The sequence below is a fragment of the Spermophilus citellus genome, assembly GCF_964194105.1.
Source record: "Spermophilus citellus genome assembly, chromosome: 14".
In the NCBI taxonomy this organism is placed as follows: Eukaryota; Metazoa; Chordata; class Mammalia; order Rodentia; family Sciuridae; genus Spermophilus; species Spermophilus citellus.
The window spans coordinates 75468974-75491966 of record NC_138194.1 but is presented as its reverse complement, the minus strand read 5'-3'; the positions used below and the strand labels follow the sequence as shown (position 1 = coordinate 75491966).

At 35.4% G+C, this 22993-nt stretch overlaps 1 long non-coding RNA gene across 1 annotated transcript in view; it reads right to left on the bottom strand.

The window, feature by feature from the left end:
• Positions 1–58: 58 nt before the first annotated feature.
• The window catches only part of LOC308633692, a 29303-nt gene continuing 6368 nt past the window's right edge, over positions 59–22993 (bottom strand). Inside the window, exons 2-3 of the long non-coding RNA XR_014018843.1 lie at positions 5415–6069; positions 59–329 (exon numbers count right to left, since the gene is read on the bottom strand). This is a non-coding gene — a long non-coding RNA (uncharacterized lncRNA). The remainder of the gene's footprint in view (positions 330–5414; positions 6070–22993) is intronic.

The window sequence follows — 22993 nt, the reverse complement described above, 5'->3', positions numbered from 1 at the left end:
ATTACCACAAAACTTAGTGGCTTAAAACAACAAACATTTATTATCTTTCACAGTTTCAGAAATCCACAAGGAGAATAGCTGAGTCCTTTTAGTTCAGTCTCTGGTGAGGTGGCAGGCAAATTGTCAGTTGGGGCAGTAGTCATCCAAAGGCTTACATGGAGCTGGAGAATACACTTCCCAGCTTACTTATTTGTCTGTTGTCAAGAGACCTCAGTTTCTCACCACATGGGTGTTTTCATATGGTTGCTTGTGACAGGACAGCTAGCTTCCCCAAGAGTGAATCATGATCCTGGAGAGAGAAAGAAAGGGAGCGGGGGGAGGAGGGAGGGCTAGAAAGAGGGAAAGAGAGAAACATATTACCCTTGTATCATACATCATTAGTTCCACCTTATACTAGTCTATTTACTAAATTGTCCCACAGTTGATGGGAAAGGATTACACAAGGATAAGTACCAATAGTCAGGGTCCATTGAGGCTGTTCTAGAGGCTGCACATAAAACACTCTATAAAGTGACTTAGTTATTCATCTGAAGTAGTTACCTTCATCTTCACATTATTAACTCCCTTATGAAATGAAAAGGAATTCTAATCTGCTTCTGGAGCTATCTGAAATTAATATTTTATATTTTAGCCTCAAAATAGGAACTCCCCCTTCTTCCTACTGACAGAATTTACCCTTTTGAAAATTAAAATATACTTGCCTCCTTCCCCAGTTATTGTCTGTCCCTGAAACCTGTAGTTACCATTTCTTCCTTATTTTGATTTATAAGGCTGTCAGAATAATAGCACAAAGCATTCCTTAAACTTACAATGTCAAGGAGAAAATGTGGAATTCTTTCTCTTCTTTGCTGCCAACTGAAAATATTCATATCCAAATCCTTCACCACTCAGTTAACAAGCCAAACCAAATTCACTGTAGAAGAGAGCAGTTGCCAAATGTTTTCTTCTTTTACTTGTATCAAATAAATAAAGAACTGTATTGTGTAAGCATTGGTTTATTTCATACATAATTGAAATAATATAGGGCTTGAGTCTTCAGTGTTTAGATGAAATAAAAATTCACCTACTATAATATAACCTACTATTATCATGGCTTGACTGTGTGCAAGATTCTTTTAAACCAGGTATAAATTTGATATTGGAAGTCAAGGTCATGGTCTCTGCCATTCAGAAATTTACAGACAAGTGAACAAGTCAGAGTTTAGTTCCCAAAATCTTCACTTTTGTCAGTGAAGAAGCAAACACTGGTCTGTTAACACATGCTTTTAAGAAGGCAGAAGAGATTTTGTACTTTCTTGAATGCATGTCATCTTTGACAGCACCAAGAGAATTTCCCAAAAAAATGATGCTAAAATATTCAGTATGGAATTCTTAGGCAGACTTCTATATTTGCAGATTCAGACATAGATCATTGGTCAAGTGTATGAACAGATTAAAGACAGGACTGTGTTCTATTCTCAGTTCCACCATAGCTGTGTTAACTTCAGCAACATCTGTGAGCTTTGCTTCCTTAAAAGGAAAATGGGAGTAATGAATATCATATTTGCAGATATGTTTTGATGATTAAAGTATATTAAAATACTAGTGAAAAAGCTGACATATAGTAGGCACTCAAAAAAGTTGATTTTTCTTTTTCTTCTGCTTTTTTTTTTTTAAAGAATTATGCCAGGAAGCTCTTTCACATAGTTGTTTTATTTTCTGGTTCTGCTAGAGAATCTGAGTGTGCAAACTCTTCTGCCTTCTTCATGGAGAACATTATATTATTAACTGTATTCTGCACACTTACGAGAGAATTGAGCTGAATATTTAAGTACTCCCCAAAGTCAAGGCATGATTTAGGAAATTATGTATATTAGAATGTTATGCTGCAATATGATACGCTAAGTCCCAGTGAAGCTGTGGTTCCTAATTCAGACTGGATTAAGTTTCTGTGCTTAAATTTTATTACAGTGTAGATCATCGATATCAAGTGAATCAAGCCAACTATGAAAGCATCACTAATAAGAGGAAACTTTTTAATGTATCAAGAAACCACCGTATGAGGTTTTACACCAAATGCAGCACTTACTTCAGAGACATTTTCTGGAAAGTTGCTAATGTTGAGTTTTATATTAAGTTTACAATGCTTTGGAATCACTTTTATTTCCCATCTCCAAAGACTTTTGATAATGGATCAAACCAAACTACTAACCTGGAGAAGTGATTTTGCTGAAGTAGAAGACACCATTTTACCACATTACTGCTGAAAATTGACGGTAATTTGGTTTACAATCTCTTGTAGAGCCCCATCTACTGTCAAAATAGTCATGCTATGGTCTTGAACCTTTTCCCAAATACTTTTTCTTCCTCCCACTAATTGAAAACTACTGTCTCTCAAACCTCTCTCTCTTTGCCCAAGGAGCCGAGGAGAGGAATCAGCATATTCTGCATCTTCTGCTCCTTCCAAGCCATTTATTGCCTCCATTAGAATCTTTCACTACAACTTTTCTACCTAGAATCTTTCCTACTACAACTTAATGTAAACCTTTTCCTGTCATTCCATCTTGGTTTCCTTGTCATGTCCATGTGCACTATACACTTAAATAATATCCCCAACTATGCCCAGTCCTTTTCATCTCACACAAAAGACTAGTGTATACTACATGGTTTAGGTTTTTTAATTCATAATGATATGACTATAAAGAGAAAACAATGACTTGTGTTGAAAATGAGTGCATTTTATCCTTATATGCTAATTTATGAAGAAGCCTCAGTAGAAACACAAGGCATTTGGTGAATGTGGAAACAGGAGAGATAAAATTAGATAATATTCCTAGTTAACATCCTATGGCCTAATGCCTGATGTCCCTCTTCACTAAAGACTGTGCTGCTAAGCAAATTAGAAATCTGACCAGTTCATTTGTACACAATGCTTAGCTATTCTGAAGGTACACAGAGTTTCCATAGTACTTTTTGCTTTCCTTTTAATAGACACTAGGCACAGTGGAAAACATTGTATGTATTCTTTAGCTATAGTGTATGTTTGCTTCACTTGAATGCAATATGATTGATTAGACTTAGTCATTCCCATTCATAGTCACCTTGGTACATCTTGTATATTCCTGTATCACCTTAGCTATTTATTTGCAGGTAATCACATCTATTGATGGTTATGCCATGTTATTTTTTCAAAATTCATCATGAAATGGTGTTTAGCCATCTCTGGTGCCCTACCTCATGTCCTCATAATGCACTTCTAGCCCAGTTGTTGCTATGACAACCAGCTGTGCAAAAGTGTGATGTGACAGGATCTTGTCTCCACGGCAGTGAAGTTTCCTTGCTTTCTGCATCAGGGAATTTTTGCTGTATTGCCCATGGGAATATGCTCAGATATTTTGACTTACACATAATCTCGGAGGTGTGACGGATTTAACACAATGGGAGATAAGAGATCCCTTTGCTTATCCTATGAGTGGACAGTTCTGAGGTATGTTCCACACAGCTCCTCAAGCTGTTCTCATATGACAAAAACCATATTATTTAATGTGCCATAGTTCTTAAAATGAATATATTTTTTCCAAGTTGAAGATGTTGGAATATGTTAATCATGTTGATTTTCACACTGGCAAGTGTACATCCCATCATAACTTTCAGAAGTATTTTATCAGCTCCCAAATCAATATTCATATTTTCCAGAAGGAGCCAACCTAAAATATTTGGACAATTAAAATAAAAAACCACAGTATGAGAACAAACTTACTGAGAAAAACAAGCAAATCAAATGTTAACTTGCATGATTCTCTTTTGCTTTATATTTTAACATAAACATGTGAAAAACTGGGAGATTTATCCTTATAAATGAAATATTTTTTCTTTTAATTTGTGGAAACTAATTTAAAAAATAAAGTTAGCTGCATCACAAATATAAAATATATAAAAGCCTTAGTACCTAACATGGTTTTGAATTTGGCTCAAGATGATTTCCAACTTAATACCTTCCCTTAATTATTGATACAAAACCAGGGTTCCACCAAACATCTTGGCAGTGTTAAGAAATTATATTATAAATGCAGTACACAAACCCTCATTCTTATTTTCTAACCTTAATTCAGAGAAGATGGAAAATGCAAGTACTAAGTCCTTAAAGAAATATTATTAACTCCTCAAACTGGGCTTATTTAGAATAAATAGTCCTACATGTATGCCCTTGAACTTAGTGAAAATCACTGTGAGTAGTGTAATTTCTGCATTTCCTGATTTGTACTAAAATTGCCAGTGCATTAGTTTAATATTTTAGAGGGATTTCCAAAGACTGTTCTTGAAATTTTCAAGGTATAGGGTTGTCATTTTTCTGGAAGGAAAAAATCTAGCATCTGACAATAATTCTCTGTAATCTTTTACTTGGATGAAGACTCTGGTTATAGCCATGGCTTTTCCTCATGCACAAATTGAACAAATTTCCAAATTTCTGTTCTCTTTTACTCAAAATAATAAAATATGTACACTGAATCCTCCCTTTGGTCTGCCCTTGATCCACTAAAGTAACAGGTTTGATCCCTGCAACCTTACCCAGTCACCATAATTATTTTTAATTAGGAAGTTTTTATCTAAACACTCAAATGTGTTTAATGCTCAGCAACAGTTCCATTGACTGTATTCTTTATTCTCTGTGTTGTTGTTCTTCATATTGTTGTTCATATTTCTTTTGTTTTGTGATCCTGCATAACCATAGGTCATTCTGGTATTGACTGATGACAAAAATCTGCTCAAAAAATAACCCTTATCATTCTTCTAAGTTATTTTGGAGGATAACAAGTTTATATTCAGATTCATGGACTACAAAACCAACATCCTTTCTCCAAAACAATGTATGTAATTTTATTCTCATATAGTCATAAGAGATAAGAAGTTTGTTTCTTAATTTTCACAGCAACATTCATGGACATCTGAGATTGTGGTTATATGGATAATATTATTTGAAAACTTGCTAGAAATCAAAAATTTAATAAAGTAGGTATTTATAATTATCAATAATTATCAAAATCAGATTTTTAAAATAGTATAAAATAATCAGAGTGATAGTTACTGAGAACTTCTTTTAAGCATCTGTGACCAAAAAATAATTAAGCATCTTTGTCATTTCCTTTGGGTCAGTTTCCTTGAATACCACACTATCTCCCACCTTAAAAAATAAAACCAAAAGTAAACAAGTTTTTAAAATTCCTCTGCACATGTTCCCGCAAGCTACTTTCTTTACTTATCCCTTTTTAAAGAAAAACATCTTTATTCAATACCATCTTCACTTTATTTTCTTCCTTTTGTATTTATAACTTCCTCTAACTCAGGTTTTCATTTCATCCTCTCCACCAAAAATAATTCCTCAGGGCCCCTAATTCTTGCTGAATACAATGGTCTATCCTAAATCCTCAACTTACTGTATTTTTCCTGGAGCAGCATTTGATAATAACTGAAAAAACTCCATTTCTTGAAATATGTTTTTCTTTTGACTTCAGAGATGACACACACTTCTGTTTTTCCTCTTCAAGCCTACTGCTTCCTTTGTGGTCTTCTTTTGTACTTTTTCCTGTTCTTTTTGTCCACTAAATTTTTAAACACCTTAACAATTGATCCTCACTGAAATTAAAGTTCTCTTTATTACTATAGTATATAGGCTTCTGGGATCTGTAAAGTACATTTCCACAGGGACACAGAAAGAGTCCAGTTGAATTACAGACTGGCTATTTCCTGGGCTTCTTGTGAGGGAAAGAGTTATTTGTTGTGGCCCTGTGGCCAACTGCAGCAGAGTCCAGTCAGCAAGATAAGAAGTCACCACTTTTGCAGAGAAAATTAATTCTGACCATCAGGAAGAGGTAGGGCTTGTTGAAACACCTGTGGAACCCCAGGTGACCAACTGAGGTGACCCTTGGTACTTCTTCAGTTCTGATGGTAAATAACCAGTGTAGTAACTTCGGCCAGAGAAAGCCATGATAAATTGTGACACAAATGCCTCAGAGAAGAGAGTCTTGGTCATGCCACTAATCAATGAGTCCACAGAGACCAGTAGAGGTGGTAGCTGAGGGGTACAGGGATCTAGAATACATAATAGAGGATGGAGTCGTTTATTAGTTTTGGCCCTGTGACCTTCTACAACAGTGAGTACTCTAGTTTTTCCCACATTTTCCTCAGGAAGACAAGCTTATGGAGAGCTGCTTGCAGAACCAGTGAAAATATCGAGTAATGCAAGGAGTGAATTATGGTAGATATTAGGTTTTATTTCCCCAGCTTCTGGGCATGCTGTTAGAAGATGGTCTTCAGCTGTCATCTTTCTCTCAAGATTCCCTCAGTTAAAGAAAACTGCCTTGTCCCAAGTCATGCCTCCAGCTCAGAATAGCTGATATCTAAAGAACCATCATCATGGGAATATAAAAATACAATCCTAATTCAGTACAGTTTCGAAGAGCTGTCTTGGCTGCAGAACCACCTATTGGAGTCAGCTTAGGCTTTGATGGGACTACATAATTACCTAAGTTGTTGTACTAATCCACAAAGAAATATTTACTTACCTGAGAAAGACTGAGATTTCTTTAATGACAAGATTAATCTGGTTGTGCACCTTTGTGTCTCTAATGCTAATATTAAGTAGCTTACATGGCTAGCAATCAATAAATATTTTTAAAATAAATGAATGTCAAAATGATGCACTTCTGTATGTCACAGATGATTGTTTATGTGGCATAAATTGAAAAATATGGACTTTGGAGTCAGACTTTCCTGGAATAAAGAGCTACTTCTATATTTAGAAGAGCTTTGTGAAATAACCTTGAGCAAATTGCTTAACCACTCCAAGTCTCACATCAGATTGTTATAAGAAATGATAATAATACCAATTTAAAAAAATTTTTATGAATAGTATCAATGATAATATTCATAATGGACTTCTTATTATTAAATATAGTTCTCATTTGTTGCAGCCTACCATGCAGCACAAAGATGCTAAAGATTTTCAGCTATAATTCTTATTTAGTACTCCAAGCCAGTCTGGTAAATTGATGGCAACTCCATAAAGATTAAACAACAAATTTAGACTCAGAAATTATTTAGTCTATCGTGGAAGATTAGTCAGGATAGATTACAAACCACTTCTAATACTTCAGAGTATTAACAGATAAAGTTTTATTTCTGATACATACAAAGTATGTTGTGAGTCTGACTATTCTCCTAAGTACCCTCAATCCAACTTTTATTCTGAAATCTAAGTCTGCTATGTCTTGCATCTTGGCCATCTTAAACATATGGTTCTAGTTCACTGTAGCAAGTAATGAATGACCTGGGTGTTGTACTTTGGCTTTTAAGTACAAAAGTCAGCTAACAACACACACATATAAATGTATACATGTAGAATATGTATTTTATAACACACAAAATATGTATTTTATAACCCACATATATAAACCTTATATATTTATATATATAATTTTACATCTACAAACACCCATGTTTCTTATAAAGTAACATTTACACCTCCAGGGATTAGGGCTGAATGTATCTTTTGGGAGGTCACAATTCAGTACACTATAGTTTTATTAAGATAAATTGGTAAAATTACAATTAATAGTTCAGGGTATGTAAAATTTAAAGACTTTTAGATAAATGTTTCAAGATTGTGTTCCAAAATAATTTTGAATTGAATTTTGGATGCTCTTAAACATATCCTTGTTATGTAGTGTATATGCATACACAGTGCAAAAACGCATGTGAACCCTATAAAAATAAAAACAAGAGAAGGTTGGAGGTTGGGTAGAAAAGAGAAAAAGATTGGTAGGGACTTTTCAGAGTTGTCCTCCTTGATCATCTAAATACTGTTCACAGGTATGTCAATAAAATGTACCTGTTAGTCCAGGTTTAAAAATGTAACTGAACTTACCTGGTTTTGACTGACTGACTGATTTCTGTTTTATTTCTATCTGAATATAAGTTTTTTTTCAAATGTATAAATTTTAATGGAAAATAATTGATCTTTGATTTGAACAGTTATATTTTTCATTAAAACAAAAACATTTTTCTGTTTTCTTCATTTTTCACATGATCTTTACAATGTAGAGTGTAAAGTGGAAGCTGTTAGAATCATTTCATGAATAATTTAGATCTATCTTTCTATCTATTTCTGTTGAGTGATGGAAACCATCAATATTGGATATTTTTGTTTCCTAAACATAGTTGAAAAGTTCACCAAAAAGGAAATGCATCTTGGAATAAAAGTCATTTTCAAGAGCATTCTGGTAATAAATCATGTGGAATTGTATTTTTAATACTTTATCATCAGCAGCAATGATTCACCAGCTCTTTGACAGAGGGTGAATTTTCATAGCAACTTACATAATTTACATATTAAGTTTAGTGTGAGTCTTACAAAATCAGAGGCCCTGCACTTATTACAGGGATGTGATCTGTATAATAAAACAGCTATAGTTTTATTAAGATAAATTAGTAAAATTGATGTTTGGATTTCTCTTTTAAGACTAACTTCTTTTAACTGATGGTTTAAGATTCTCAAAAATAAAGATCTTGTGTCCAGGGCTGGGAATGTGGCTCAAGCGGTAGTGTGCTTGCCTGGCATGCCTGAGGCAATGGGTTTGATCCTCAGCACCACATAAAAATAAAATAAAGATGCTGTGTCCACCGAAAACTAAAAAATAAATATTAAAAAAGATATTGTGTCCATATGTAACTAAAAATATTTTTAAAATAAATAAATCAGTTTTGTTTATTTGATAAACCTATATGTCTCATTCTGAGGACCCATTGTTCTTGGCTCCAAGTAACTTCTGTTTGGCTCCAAAAATCAAATCTGTCTTCCTGGAAAAATTTTACCATTAAAGGAAGACAATCAAAAGAATATTTTGTAATAATTATTTAAGCAACATCATCATCATCAGGTAAGTATATAGCTTCCTAGGGAACTTAGAGAGAGAGAGAGAGAGAGAAAATATGCAAGCATGCACATGTGCTCAGATATGAGTATTTGTACCATGTTCTCATTAATATCCTGACATATTACTACAGAAATAACACGATAGGGTCATAGGATAACAGATTTTATGAAGAAAATGGTACACTTGAGATTTTCAAGTGAAAACTCCTAATTTTACAAATAAGGAAAGGAGAGATTTAGGCAACCAAAATAAGTTGCAGAAGGCTAGCCACATCCTTAATTGATGATGGGTATGGTGGTACGCACCTGCAATCCCAATACCTCGGGAGGCTGAGGCAGGAGAATCACAAGTTTGAGGCCAGCTTCAGAAACTTTGTGAGACCCTGTCTCAAAATAAAACAGCTGGGGGTGTGCAACGTTTAAGTGCCCCTGGGTTCAATCCCCTCTACTCCAAAAATACAAAAACAAAAGCAACCCTACTATATGGCATAACTGAAGTTGGGAATTAGCTAGCAATGTTCAACCTGCAGATGTGCCTATATGGCTTGGAAATTTTTAAATATGATTTTAAACACCTTTTGGTGAGGATAATAATTCTTCACTTTAATGGGTTTTTGTCATGCATGAAACATGCAGCCTTAAGTAAGGTTTCCAGATGTAACAAATCAAAATTTGAATTTCAGACACTCAGCACTTTAAGAGTTGTATATAAGTATATCCCAAACATTTTAAGGGATGTACTCATGCTAAAAATATTCATCTTTTATCTGAAATTCAAATTTAACTGAATGTCTTATATTTTATCTTGCAAACCTAGTTCAGAGCAAATAAGGCATTTTGAATTCAACCTATCCACTAGGTGTGGCAGAAAGATTTACTGTTTACAAAAGAATCTATATTCCCCCACATCTTGTACCTTCCATGAAATTGGGCAGGACCATATGACTAGTTTGGGCCAATGTGCTATAATTTTATGTATTATAGCAAAATAATATTAATAACGTTAAGTAATATATTCAAAATATGTAAAATGGAAAGAAGCATGTAAGTCATACTACAAAATATAATTCCATATGTTGGGGGTTAATATTAATATATATACAGATATATAGATATGTAGATATATTTTCTACAACTCAACAACAACAATGGTGCAGATGCCATGGAAACAGCATGGCAGTTCTTCAAACAACTAAAAATAGAACTACCATATAACCCAGCAATCCCATGTATGGGGATGTATCTAAAAGAATTGTAAGGTAGATCGTCAAGAGATATTTGCACACCTATGTTCACTGCAACATCATTCACAATAGTCAAGAGGTGGAAGCAACCTATCATCCATTGACAGATGAACGGATAAATGAAATTGAATATTATTCAGCCTTAGAAAGGAAATTCTGACACATGCTACAACCTGGACGAACCTGAAGGAAATAGTGCAAAATGAAATAAACAAATTTTTAAAAAGACAAATAATTTATTGATTCTATTAACATGGGTTATCTAAAGTAGTCAAATTCATAGAAACAGAAAATAAAATGATGGCTGCCAGAGTCTAAGGGAAAGGAAAAATGGGACATTGTTCTTAGTAGGTTTAGAGCATAAGTTTTTCAAGATACAAAGTTCTGGACATCTGATACATAGCAGATAAAGTGAACGCTATTGAATTGCACATCTAAAATGGTTTTTTAAAACTTTTAACAAAAGTGTGTATTTTAAGTATGTTTCATTTTTTGTCAATTAACCTCAATAAAGCTATTTATATGGACATATGTGAGTTTAAGAAGTGATAAAGAGGCTGGGTGCAATAGCACACATCTGTAATCTCAGTGACTTGGGAGACTGAAACAGAAGAATTGCAAGTGTGAGGCTAGCCTAAGCAAGTTAGTGAGACCCTGTCTCAAAATAAAAAATAAAAAAAAACTTGAGATGTAGCTCAGTGGCAGAGCATTCAATACCCAGTACTCACACACACACACACACACACACACACACACACACACACACACACACCACAGTGATAAAGAATAAGAATTCCTAAGTCAGACTTATTGGCCTCAAATCTTTCTGGTGCGACTGTGGGCATGTTATCTAACTCTTGTTTCTCAACTTCTCCTCTGTAAATTGGGATTTTATAAGTACCCCTTGGTTGGACTGTAATATTCATAAGCAAGAGCTAGTCATTGTGCTAAATAAATGTAATAATCTGTCAATCTCACTCTTGATGTATCTTTATACATGCATAATAATATTTAATTGGCTGTTTTACCAGACATTTTAGTTATTTTCTTCCCAGTTTATGTTTTTATTACATATTTCTGATATTTAGAATATAGCAATAGAAATAAACTTTTGTTGCTGTTGTTTTATTTTTTATTTTTTAGACAAGATCCCACTATGTTGCCAGTACTGTCCTGGAACCACAATCCTGCCTCAGCTTCCAAAGTAGCTGGAATTACAAGTGTTTTTAATGTATACAGGTAAATCAGATGGGCCATCTCCCTTAGAAGTTTGTCTCTCTTGGTGATACTAAGGCAATCATTTTTGAGAAAACGTGGACAATTTATTAGATTTCAGAAGTCCTTCAATATTTTAGCACTATTATTTTAATAGAGAAAGATACTATTATATAGGTATGTGAAAAACAGAGTTTACAATAATAGGCTTCAACCATTTTATTTATGAAAATCATGATTTATAATCCCCTGAAATTGTTATAATAATATCATTCACTATTAGAATTTCCCTACTACAGGTATATAATGGGCTGGGTGACAATAATACAAATTAGATACAAGCCTGCAGAAGTTTTTCATAGAGATGTCTTACTGATATATTATTTTTGCAACACTGGAAAGAGCTGTGTTAGATTTGGTGTTAGTCCTGATATTTCCCCTAGACAGAGTCAGTTCTGGCCTGCTCTATCTCTCATGACTGTGATGACGGCTATATCCAGATGCTAAATACTCAAGAGGCACTCCAATACAGTGTTAAAGACTCCGAACATTTCATTCCTACACAATGTGGCATTCCAAGAGAAAACAGACCTCTTTCTCACAGAAATAAAATTGTGAAGGTGTATGATGAATCAGGGACCAAAATTAGAGGCAACAAAATCCTAAAGGTTCTCTTCCCATCACAGTGGTTTTTGCTTCTCTCTTTCTAATATAGAAATATTTATAAATTAAAAAATAATAATATTACCAGCATAAACAATAACAAAATATTTTCAAACATAAAATGTTGCAATAGCTATTACACAGTTAAGAAGGCTGTTCTAAATGGCAATTAAAGAATAAATCATGAGAGATTTAACTTAAGAATCAAAATTTCTGAAATGTCTTATTTTGAGAGTATGGGCTACAGTATTTGTCCTGAGGGCAACTGTTTCTTGCATTTTTTTCCTCTCTTCCCTCCCATACTTGCATTTTTTCACATTTACAAAACAAAGACTACAGGGTTTAAAAGTATTATTTACTTCAACCATAATTTTTCTAAAGAAATATGAAATTTTAACGTTTAAAGTAATTTTATCTATATCAGTATCCAAAAAATTTGGCTATAAACCAAAATTCTTTTTCCACTAAAAAAAAATGTAGATTAATCTAACCAAAAATACATCAAAGAGTCTTTCTAAAATGACCAATGCCCAAGTTTGCTAACAAAAATGCAAAACAATCTGCTTCAGTACAATATAAATGTATAAATTATGGCTACTAGTGTAAATTAAAATTTGCTAAATAATAAATGACTTATTTGGCTACATTATGTTTTAGAAACATTTTTGTTTCTTTTTACTTTTTAATAGAATGTAACTAACATAAACAAGTTAATTGTACATCTTGATGAATTTTTACATATGTTCCAGCCATGTAACCACTGACCAGATCAACATAGAGAATCTCTCAAAGACAGTATTTCCTTCAAGTTCTAATGTATGACTCCCCTGAGAATGTTGTTAACAATGAAGAATCCTTAGGCCACATTCACACAGAGACTCAATAACAATTGTCTCGGATGGGGCTTTGGATGCTGATTATTTAATAAGCACCTCCACTTGAAGAAACACTGCTGTAGAGAAGCCAAACTTGACTCATGGCTCTAGAAGTTCCTTTACTCTCTACTTCAAAGATGATTTTATTGGGAAACCTAGATGCTTTCCTACTGATTAAGAACGTATATGTCATTTGCTATCCCTGTATAATTTTACATTTTAGTGTTGTTTTTTCTTTCTTTGGACCAGAGTCTCCTAAATAATGTTTCTACCATCCACAACAAAATGAAAATTAGAAAGACCATAGTGAGTTATTCAGAAACTTAAACGTGTATTGTCCTTTAAGATTATATACTTTCTACTTTCAAGACCTCAAGATACCTTTTCTTTTACAAACTACTTCCAAGAGTAAAAACAGTAGGGTTTTAAAAATTAATTTAGAAAGTTAAACAGTTAAAAATTCAATGTTGTTCAAATTTCAAAAATCCAAGCTACCAAACCTTTTGAGTCTGCTCCTGAAATTTGAACTGATTGCCACCAAGGGTAGAGTGTCACATCTTGACAATTTCTCCGCCAAAGCATGTCAAGTTTGACTACAAACTTCTTATGTAAAAAGACAACATTAGTTTCTTTTCTCTCTTTATATAAATAATACGCTCCGTAGAAACTTTCAAAGAATAGGAAAAATCAAATCAAAACCACCAAACCACTGTCAATGTATTCATTTTTTCTAGCCTTTATGTACAATTTTTTAACAACTTGGGAATAAAATTTATACATATGAAGAAAAATCACCTAGTATTTTTCTCTGGCATTTTCCAAAGTCATTAAAATCCTTTCAAGGAATGAGGGAAAGGAGGAGGGTTGGAATAAGGAAAGATAGTGGAATGAGTCTGACATAACACTCCTGTATAATATATGAATATGCCACAGTGAATCTCACCATCATGTACATCCACAAAAAAATTAATTGAAAAAAATAACTAGGGGTAAATGGCAGAAAGCTCAATAAAGGAAAGGAGGCAGGGGGTTGGGGAGGGAAAATGTAAGGGAGGTACTGGGGACTGAATTAGGACAAGTTATATTCCATGCTTTTAGAATTATTTCAAAATGGATTCTACTGTCATGTATAACTAAAAAGAAGCAATTAAAAACATGTATGGACAAAGCAAAACAAAAATCTTTTCAGTGTAGTTTTGTTTCATGCTATTCTATCTTATGAATGTGTTGTAATTTATTGCAATCTTTTAAATTAGAACAAAGAGGCCATTTCTACTTCAAAACATGCCAATGACACTACCATGAAAATTTGTACAAATTTAAAAATGACATCTAATATTTTTAAGATATAAAGGTTATAGGAAGAAAGAAACTGATACAGAGAGAGTTGAGATTTTAAAGTTTTTGATATGTTGTGATTCAGCTACATATTGCTTTATAACAAAATATCTACAGCTTAGTAGTTTAATACAACCATTTATTATTTCTTTGCATAGTATTGGCTGGTGTTTCTTATGCAACTGTATTCAGCAGAAGCTCCACTGAAACATGGATGTCTAAGATGGCTTTACTCTGCGTCTGACACTTCAGCTGAGATGGCTGGAATAACTGGGGATTGATTTGGCCCCCTATGTAGTCTCTTATTACTCAGTATTCTAGACTGACCCTATTTATAGGGTGGCTGGATCCCTGAGAGTAAATATGGAGCTGACAGGCTTTTTAAGACTAGACCTATAAGTTAAAGCAAATCATGAGTCCAGCTCACATTTAGGGAAAAGAGAAGGAGATGCCACTGTTTAATGGAGGAGCTATAAAATCATCACATTGCAGAAGGGCATTTGGGTAATAGGGATTGTTGTGGCCATCATTAGAAACAATTGACCACATATTGCCATATTATCAATTTATAAAATGTCATTTTATAATACGTGTATACAAAATATACTTTCATCAGGTTGCTATGAATTAAAAAGTGTCAGTTAGGATGTATAGTAACAATAACTCTTAAACACTCTTGGTTAGGAGTGTGTTATAGTTTGGTGTCCCCAAAAGGCCTATATGCAAAAGGCTTGGCTGCCAGTCTAGGGTGGTATTGGGAGATGATGGAACTTTTAGGAGGTAGGGCCTAGTGCAAGGAAGTTAGGTCACTGAGGGCATGCCCATGAAAGGTATATTGGGACCCCAGACCCTCCCACTATTTTTCTTTGCTTTCTGGATGCCATGAGGTGACAGTTTTGCTCCACTATGTATTCTCAGCCAAGACGTTCTGCCCCACTACAGGTACCACAGGAGTGAAGCCAGACATCCATGGTTTGAAACCTGAAAACATGAGCCAAAATAAACCTTTGTTTGTCTCAAATATTTTGTTACAGTAATGGAAAACTGGCTTAACAGTATAATCATGAATGTCTACTGTAGAACATAGTTTGGCACCCCATTAATCCATACCCTGAATAAATGAGTGCTCAGATAGACCAGGATATATGTACAAAAGGTTCATAGTAGCATTATTCTTAGTTCATTATAGTCCCAAACCAGAAGCCCTAAAGTTCATCAAATCTAGAATAGATTTTATGGAAATGTGGAATATTTAAAGAACAGTGAAAATGCACAAACTATACATTGAGCAACATAAATGAATCCTTTAAAAATAATGTTGAACATAAAATAAAAGTCACAAAATGATGCAGACAGTGTGATTTCAGTTATTTAAAGTATCAGAAAAAGCCAGACTACACAGTTATTTAGGGATGCATGCATAAGTAATATGATTATAAAGGAAAGCAGAAAAAATACTTTCCATATTAAAGCTAAGGTATGAGTTTGGCCCAGTAAGGGGGAAGTGGGATGGAGAGAGCATCCAGACAGGGAAAAAGCCAGAAATTTGAGGAACTTAAAGGAAACAAGAACAAAAGTTAGAAAGGCACTTATAGATCAGCTTAAAGATTTTCAGATTTCCTGCTAAGAACAATTAAAAACTATTGATTGGTTTAAGCAAAGGACAATAACCAGGGTTTAGTTTTCAAAGAATTATCTTGTCTGTTATGTATAAAATAGAGAAGTCAAGATACATACAGGAATATAGTTAAAAATTTTTCATGGTTTCCCCTGAAAGATGATATAGCTTTCAGTTGATGCAGTGATAGTAGGTAGGGAGAGAAAGAGACAAAAACAAGATAATCTTGGAAAGTGGAATCAAAAAGGCCTAATGTTTGGGAGTTAAAAAAAATGAGTTAGGATGATTCTTATTTTCTGGCATGATCAACAGGGTGCTACTAGTCAAGAGATGGAACACTAGCAGAAGGTTGGTTGATTTTGGATTCCTAGGAGACATTAAAGCACACATGTTATCCAAGCAATTGAAAAAGTGAATAAGTGCTCTGGAGTGCAAAACAGGAATTTGGGGGTAACCAGCATTGTATTTTATTTTAATATAGCACAGAAGTAAATAAAATAGTGTATAGCTGAAGTATCAAGAGAGGTAAAATAACTCAGAAAGAATAAATAGAAGAAAGAATTAGTGACAATGTTACTTTTTTTTAAAAGAGAGAGAGAGAGAGAATTTTTTAATATTTATTTTTTAGTTTTCAGTGGAACAACATCTTTATTTTTATGTGGTGCTGAGGATTGAATCCAGCACCCTGTGCATGCCAGGCAAGCACGCTACCACTTGAGCCACATCCCCAGCCCACAATGTTACTTTTTATATGTGAGGCCTAGTGCTTGAGTCTGGGATATAAAGGCCATTAAGACACTTCTCAGAGGAGGACATACAATCAATCAACAAGTACATGAAAAAATGCTCACCATCTCTAGCAGTCAGAGAAATGCAAATCAAAACCACCCTAAGATACCATCTCACTCCAGTAAGATTGGCAGCCATTATGAAGTCAAACAACAACAAGTGCTGGCGAGGATGTGGGGAAAAGGGTACACTTGTACATTGTTGGTGGGACTGCAAATTGGTGCAGCCAATTTGGAAAGCAGTATGGAGATTTCTTGGAAAGCTGGGAATGGAACCACCATTTGACCCAGCTATTCCCCTTCTGGGTCTATTCCCTAAAGACCTAAAAAGAGCATGCTACAGGGACACTGCCACATCGATGTTCATAGCAGCACAATTCACAATAGCAAGACTGTGGAAGCAACCTAGATGCCCTTCAATAGACGAATGGATTAAAAAAAATGTGGCATTTATACACAATGGAGTATTACTCTGCATTAAAAAATGACAAAATCATAGAATTTGGAGGGAAATGGATGGCATTAGAGCAGATTATGCTAAGTGAAGCTAGCCAATCCCTAAAAAACAAATGCCAAATGCATTCTTTGATATAAGGAGAGTAACTAAGAACAGAGTAGGGAAGAAGAGCATGAGAAGAAGACTAACATTAAACAGGGATGAGAGGTGGGAGGGAAAGGGAGAGAGAAGGGAAATTGCATGGAAATGGAAGGAGACCCTCAGGGTTATACAAAATTACATACAAGAGGAAGTGAGGGGAAAGGGAAAAATAATACAAGGGGGAGAAATGAATTACAGTAGAGGGGGTAGAGAGAGAAGAGGGAGGGGGGTAGGGGGGATAGTAGAGGATAGGAAAGGCAGCAGAATACAACAGACATGAGTATGTCAATATGTAAATCAATGGAAGTGTAACTGATGTGATTCTGCAATCTGTATACGGGGTAAAAATGGGAGTTCATAACCCACGTGAATCAAAGTGTGAAATATGATATATCAAGAACTATGTAATGTTTTGAACAACCAATAAAAAAAAAGAAAAAAAAAGACATGGTCCCTAGTTTACTGTCAGGCAGAGGAGACAGACACATTTGCAAGTTGATTGATCAATTGATCTAGATAGATCAAGATAAAGTTAAATACAAAATGCTGTGGGATCTCAGAAGGACAGTCAACTCTGGAAGGTCCAATAAGAATGCCAGAAGAGCCTGGTGCAGTGGGGTACACCTGTAATCCCAATAGCTAGGGAGACTGAGGCAGGAAGATCTCAAGTTCAAAGGCAGCCCCAGCAACTTGGTAAGGCATTGTCCAAAATAAAATATAAAAAGGGCTGGGGATATGCTCAGTGGTTAAGCACCCCTGGGTTCAATCCCTAGTACCAAAAAGAAAAAGAATTAGCCAGAAGATTTGGAAAAGTGGGAAAGGCATTCTAGACAGATGCAATAAGATACACAAAAGCACAGAAACTTGAAACAGAATACGTATGTGCTTGATCACAAGCAGTCCAATACAATTAATGTACAGAGTTTGAAGGCCAGGAGAAAGGAGTCAGGCAGAATGGGGAGGAAGGCCCCAGTCATGGAGGCCGTCCATGCATGCCCTTCCATGCCTACCTAATTTGTTCAGTAGAAGTACACATCATGTGGTAATAAATTTGAGTGATGTGGTAATGTTTGTGTACTAGACAGGTTACTTAAACTTGGAGTGGAGGAGGAAGGTGAAGGTGAATATAGCCCAAATGATTAAAAAAGAAATAAGCAACTAAATAGGGCGTGGTAATACAAGGAACAATACATTTTAAAAATATTTAGGACCACTCTTTAGTTTAAAGAGCCTGTCCGGAAGGTCATATATGCTCAGGCCCATGTTTGACCCCCGCTTTAAATGCAGTTGAAAGTGACTGCTGGGGGTGGGGTGTGTGGCCAAGGTAGAGAGAGAGGAGGCAGGGAGGGGAGAGAGGGAGAAAAGGAACTGGATGTCAAAGCCCAAACGCTTGGACATTTACAATAAAGCAAGGACACCTCACAACACAAGAGGTCACAAGATTGCCAGGGTCTGTGCCAGGTGAAGAAAACAGCCAGCCAGCTGCAGGGATGGCACAGCTAGCTGGTGAAATAGGTGCAAGCCCAGCCGGTGTTACCACAGCTTTGACAGTGAGCACTCAGCGCACCAGGGCCAGGGCAGCACTGGAGTGGCAAGACGCAGCGCTGCAGAGACTACAAAATTCATGATTCTCCACTGCTGGGATCTGCAACAAGGCTCCACACTGAGGAGGAGCTGCAGCTGCAGAGAATAAAATAAATGACAAGACAGAGAAAAGGAAAGCTCCAGGGGGAACAGGTTCAGGGAATCTAGAAACAAGTCACTGAGGTTTTAACCACAAAACAACAAAAAGGGGAGCTTGCTGAAGTCAGAAAAGATTTCCTCCTACTGTGTCACTGTAAAACTTAAGGAGGGGAAAGAAGAAAACTAAAAAGAACTAATTTCCTATAGGAATAACCACAGGAGAGCAGGGAGGGAAAACCCCATACAAAATAATTATGAGAAAACTGTATTAAAAGCAAACTAGATTCATCCCTACAGACAAGTAAAACAGGACAGGAAGATGTGTCCACCAAATGGCTCAAAACCGTAACCTGACATTTAAAAATAGGCATGAAAACACCCAGAAAATAACTCAAGATGCGGAAGAACACAACATTAAAAAGCTCAGCTTTGAGATGACAGAACTGAAGAAAGAGAAATAAAAGAAAAAAAATGTTTCTGAAATAGAGATGAAAACAAAAGGAATATAAGAGCAGAGAAACACAGCAGATAATGCTAAAAAAGAAATGGAAAGTGAGTGGGCGAACTTTTTTTCTTAATTTTTAAAAGATTTTTTTTAAAATCAAAGAGATGAAGAGATAAGGACAGTTAGTGCAACTAGTACAGGAATCCTTTCCAGCAGCTTCAGACACCTCTGCTTTGTAACTGCTGCTGTTACAACCATTTTCTTAAGACATTTTTTTGTGTCCATGGCCTCAGTTCTTTTTTTTAATTGATTTAAAAATAAATAAATAAATGACAGTGGAATGCATTACAATTCTTATTGCACATATATACACATGGTAGCTACAGAATACTTTTGCTAAATACATGGTTGTTCAGTTCCTGGTGACAACTCCTTCAGACCCTATCTCCAGTACTCAGGGAAGCCTTCGAAGACAAGAATACCACTGACCCAGGTCCCTTCCTCCCCTGGAAAGGGGTTAATATCCACTGTCACTTAGAGTGAAAAGAAGAGCTCTCCCTTTCAGAGATCAAACACCAGGATTCCAGGCATTTCTTGCGCTCTCCTTTTTGAAGAATTTTATCTCCCATTCTGCCCACTGTCTGCTGGAATATAAGTACTCTTTTCTATCATGTAAGAAATGTTCAAGACACAAACTAAACATTCATTCAGCCTAAATCATACATATGAATTCATTCAGATTCATTTAGCAAATAGTTTTGTTGTTGTTATTGTAGTACTGAGGAACCCAGGGTGCTTTACCACTGTGCAACATCCACAGCCCTTTCTATTTATTTATTTTATTTTGAGACAGGGTCTCAGTTGCCCAAGCTGGCCGTGAACTTGAGAATCCCCACCTCAGCCTCCCTAGTTGCTGGAATTACAGGTTTGTGCCACTGTGCCCAATTTAGCAAATAGTTACTGAGCAACAAATCCTTATTGATTAGTAATAAATAAGACCACATATTAGGTTCCTGCTTTGTCATAATCATCTTGAGGTGAAAAGGGATATGTTACCCTATAGCCAAATAACAAGGCCATTACAGACTGATGAATGCTGGGAAGAAAATAACACAGTGATGAGAAATGGAGGGAAGTCATTCTATTCTAAATAGAAAAGTCAGGGAAGACTTCTCTAACCATATACATAGTCTCATATCAGATTATTTTGGTATAATATTAGACTATTCAAGTATATTCCTAAGAAACCCCATGTTATTCCCTTTTCAAGCTATCTTCAGGCCTCTTTCTCTTTATTTTATATCCTCCAAAATGTACAGATAAAGATAGAAATGTAAAGATAGAAATACACCTCATTCCTGACTTTACAGAACTAACAGCTTAGTGGAAAGAATAGATGTTATATTAGTTTCCCATTACAGTAATGAATACCTGCCATAATCATCTTATAGAGAGAAAATGTTTAATATGGCTTACAGGTTTTAGTCCATGATCAATTGACCCCCTTGCTATAATTATTGTGGCAAGGCAGCATATGTTGGTAGAAGCACATGGCGGAACAAAACTGATCATCTCATGGCCAGAAAGCCCAAGAGAGAACAAGGAAGAGGCACAATCTCCTCAGGGCACATCCTCAGTGACCTAAGGATCTTCCACTAGGCCCCACCATTCACCACCTCCCAATAGTGTCTCCCCGGGACTAACCCTTCAACATCTGGGCCTTAAGAGGGTGGGGCATTTAGGATTCAAACTATAACAGATATATAAACAGATAACAAAGGGTACACCTGTGAGGAGTGTTACTGTTTTTGCTAGTTAACTCTTCAACCTAGGGTCTCTAGAGTTCCTGAAAACTCTTGTCCTGTTTGGGTTCCAGGTTGAAAATTCTGCCTGGCTCCCTACATCATCTCAATATTTACTTGTTATTTTTAAACTAAAACAGTAATAACTTTGACTTGCATATAATACTAGCTTAATTTCCTCACTGGCATAATACATAAAATAAATGGGAAATTCATTTTAAAGTTACTTCAATAAGAAGTCTGTATTTTTTTCACAATTTTTTTTCCAACAATAACATTTTGGCCAGATAATTTAAGTTAGTTATCACCTTAGAATGTGTTAATAACTATCACTATCAAAAAACTGTATTAGCTAGGTACAGTGGCTCATGACTGACTGTAATCCCAGTGATTTGGGAGGCAAAGGCAAGAGGATTTCAAGTTCAAAGTTGCCTAAGCAACCTAGTGAGACCCTCAGCAACTTAGTAAGACCCTCAAAATAAAAAGGGCTGGGGATGTGACTCAGTGGTAAAGCATCCTTGGATTCAATCCCCCAGTACCAAAAAAAAAAAATAATACCTCTACTATAGTTCAGTATCACTTATTCTATCAGTAATTGTGTCAACCAACCATGCTCATCTGCTAATCAATCAGGCAGTATTTATTTATACTGTAGATTTTAGAGGAGGACAAAACAGACAATGAATATTCTACAAAAGACACTAGAATTAGAAATATTTTGACAGATACACAGGTATTTTAATTATCTTTTTGAATTGGCTAGTGGCTTATATTGGCTTGTCAACTCTTACAGATTCATTACAATTCTTTTGGATTTCTCACCCAACTACTGGGAGTTGCTACTTCCCTTCAAAGACTGGGGCAGCCACATGCCAGGTCCTTATGTTAGGGACAGATGAAAAAGAACAGTGATAGCTCCCTTTTGCTAATATCCTTCCCTTCACATATTGCAAGACCTCAGAGCTAGGATAGAATTATCTGTCAATCCTAGCTTTATATGAGGTGCTAAGTGAAGAAAGAGGGGATTAAAGTCCTCCCAAAGGCAGCTTCTCTCTGTGTGATTCTTTAATGAGGATGACAGCAGGCTTGAGCCTTCTGGAAATTCTCACACAGGCATTAGGTGTAAACAGCATGTAGGGAGTTCCAATAAGGTATCTCCAGAGCAAGGGAAAGAGGTCAGGAAAAAGTCATCTAATGAAGATATACACACCAAGAAACAATAATTATTTTGCCAACAAACACAAAAAACTTAGAAGTAATACCTAAATGTAGGACATGGTTTGCTTTCAATTTAATTAAACCATTCTGTTATTACACCCCATGCACATATCTTTGTCCTATCACACTGAAGTATAATTGTTGGTTTATATGTCCTCTGCCTAGCTGAATTCCTTTCTATAAAAACAGTATTTAGTAATATTTTCCCCCTCAGAATTGAACTCTGTGTCTGGCATAGAAAAGCTATGTGACTTTGATCTTCTCAAAATCTCTGATTACTTTATGCTTTTTCTCAAGCTTAATGTGGCTGAACTGAAAAAATGACAGTACTAACTGAAAATATAACTAAAGAAGGCAGGCATTAAAATGCAATAGGCATCTGCATGTAGTATATAAAAAGTATAGATGGATTAAAAATAATGTGCTATTCAGAAATATCTGAGATATTAAATCAACTGATATGAGCATTTTGGTCACTCAAATTGCATTCACCACAGTAGTAGTAGGTATTCATTAGGGAATACCAAAATATGGATCAATTTCCTTTTAGATTATATAGTTCTGGATATCTAGACTTAATGTACATTCATTCATT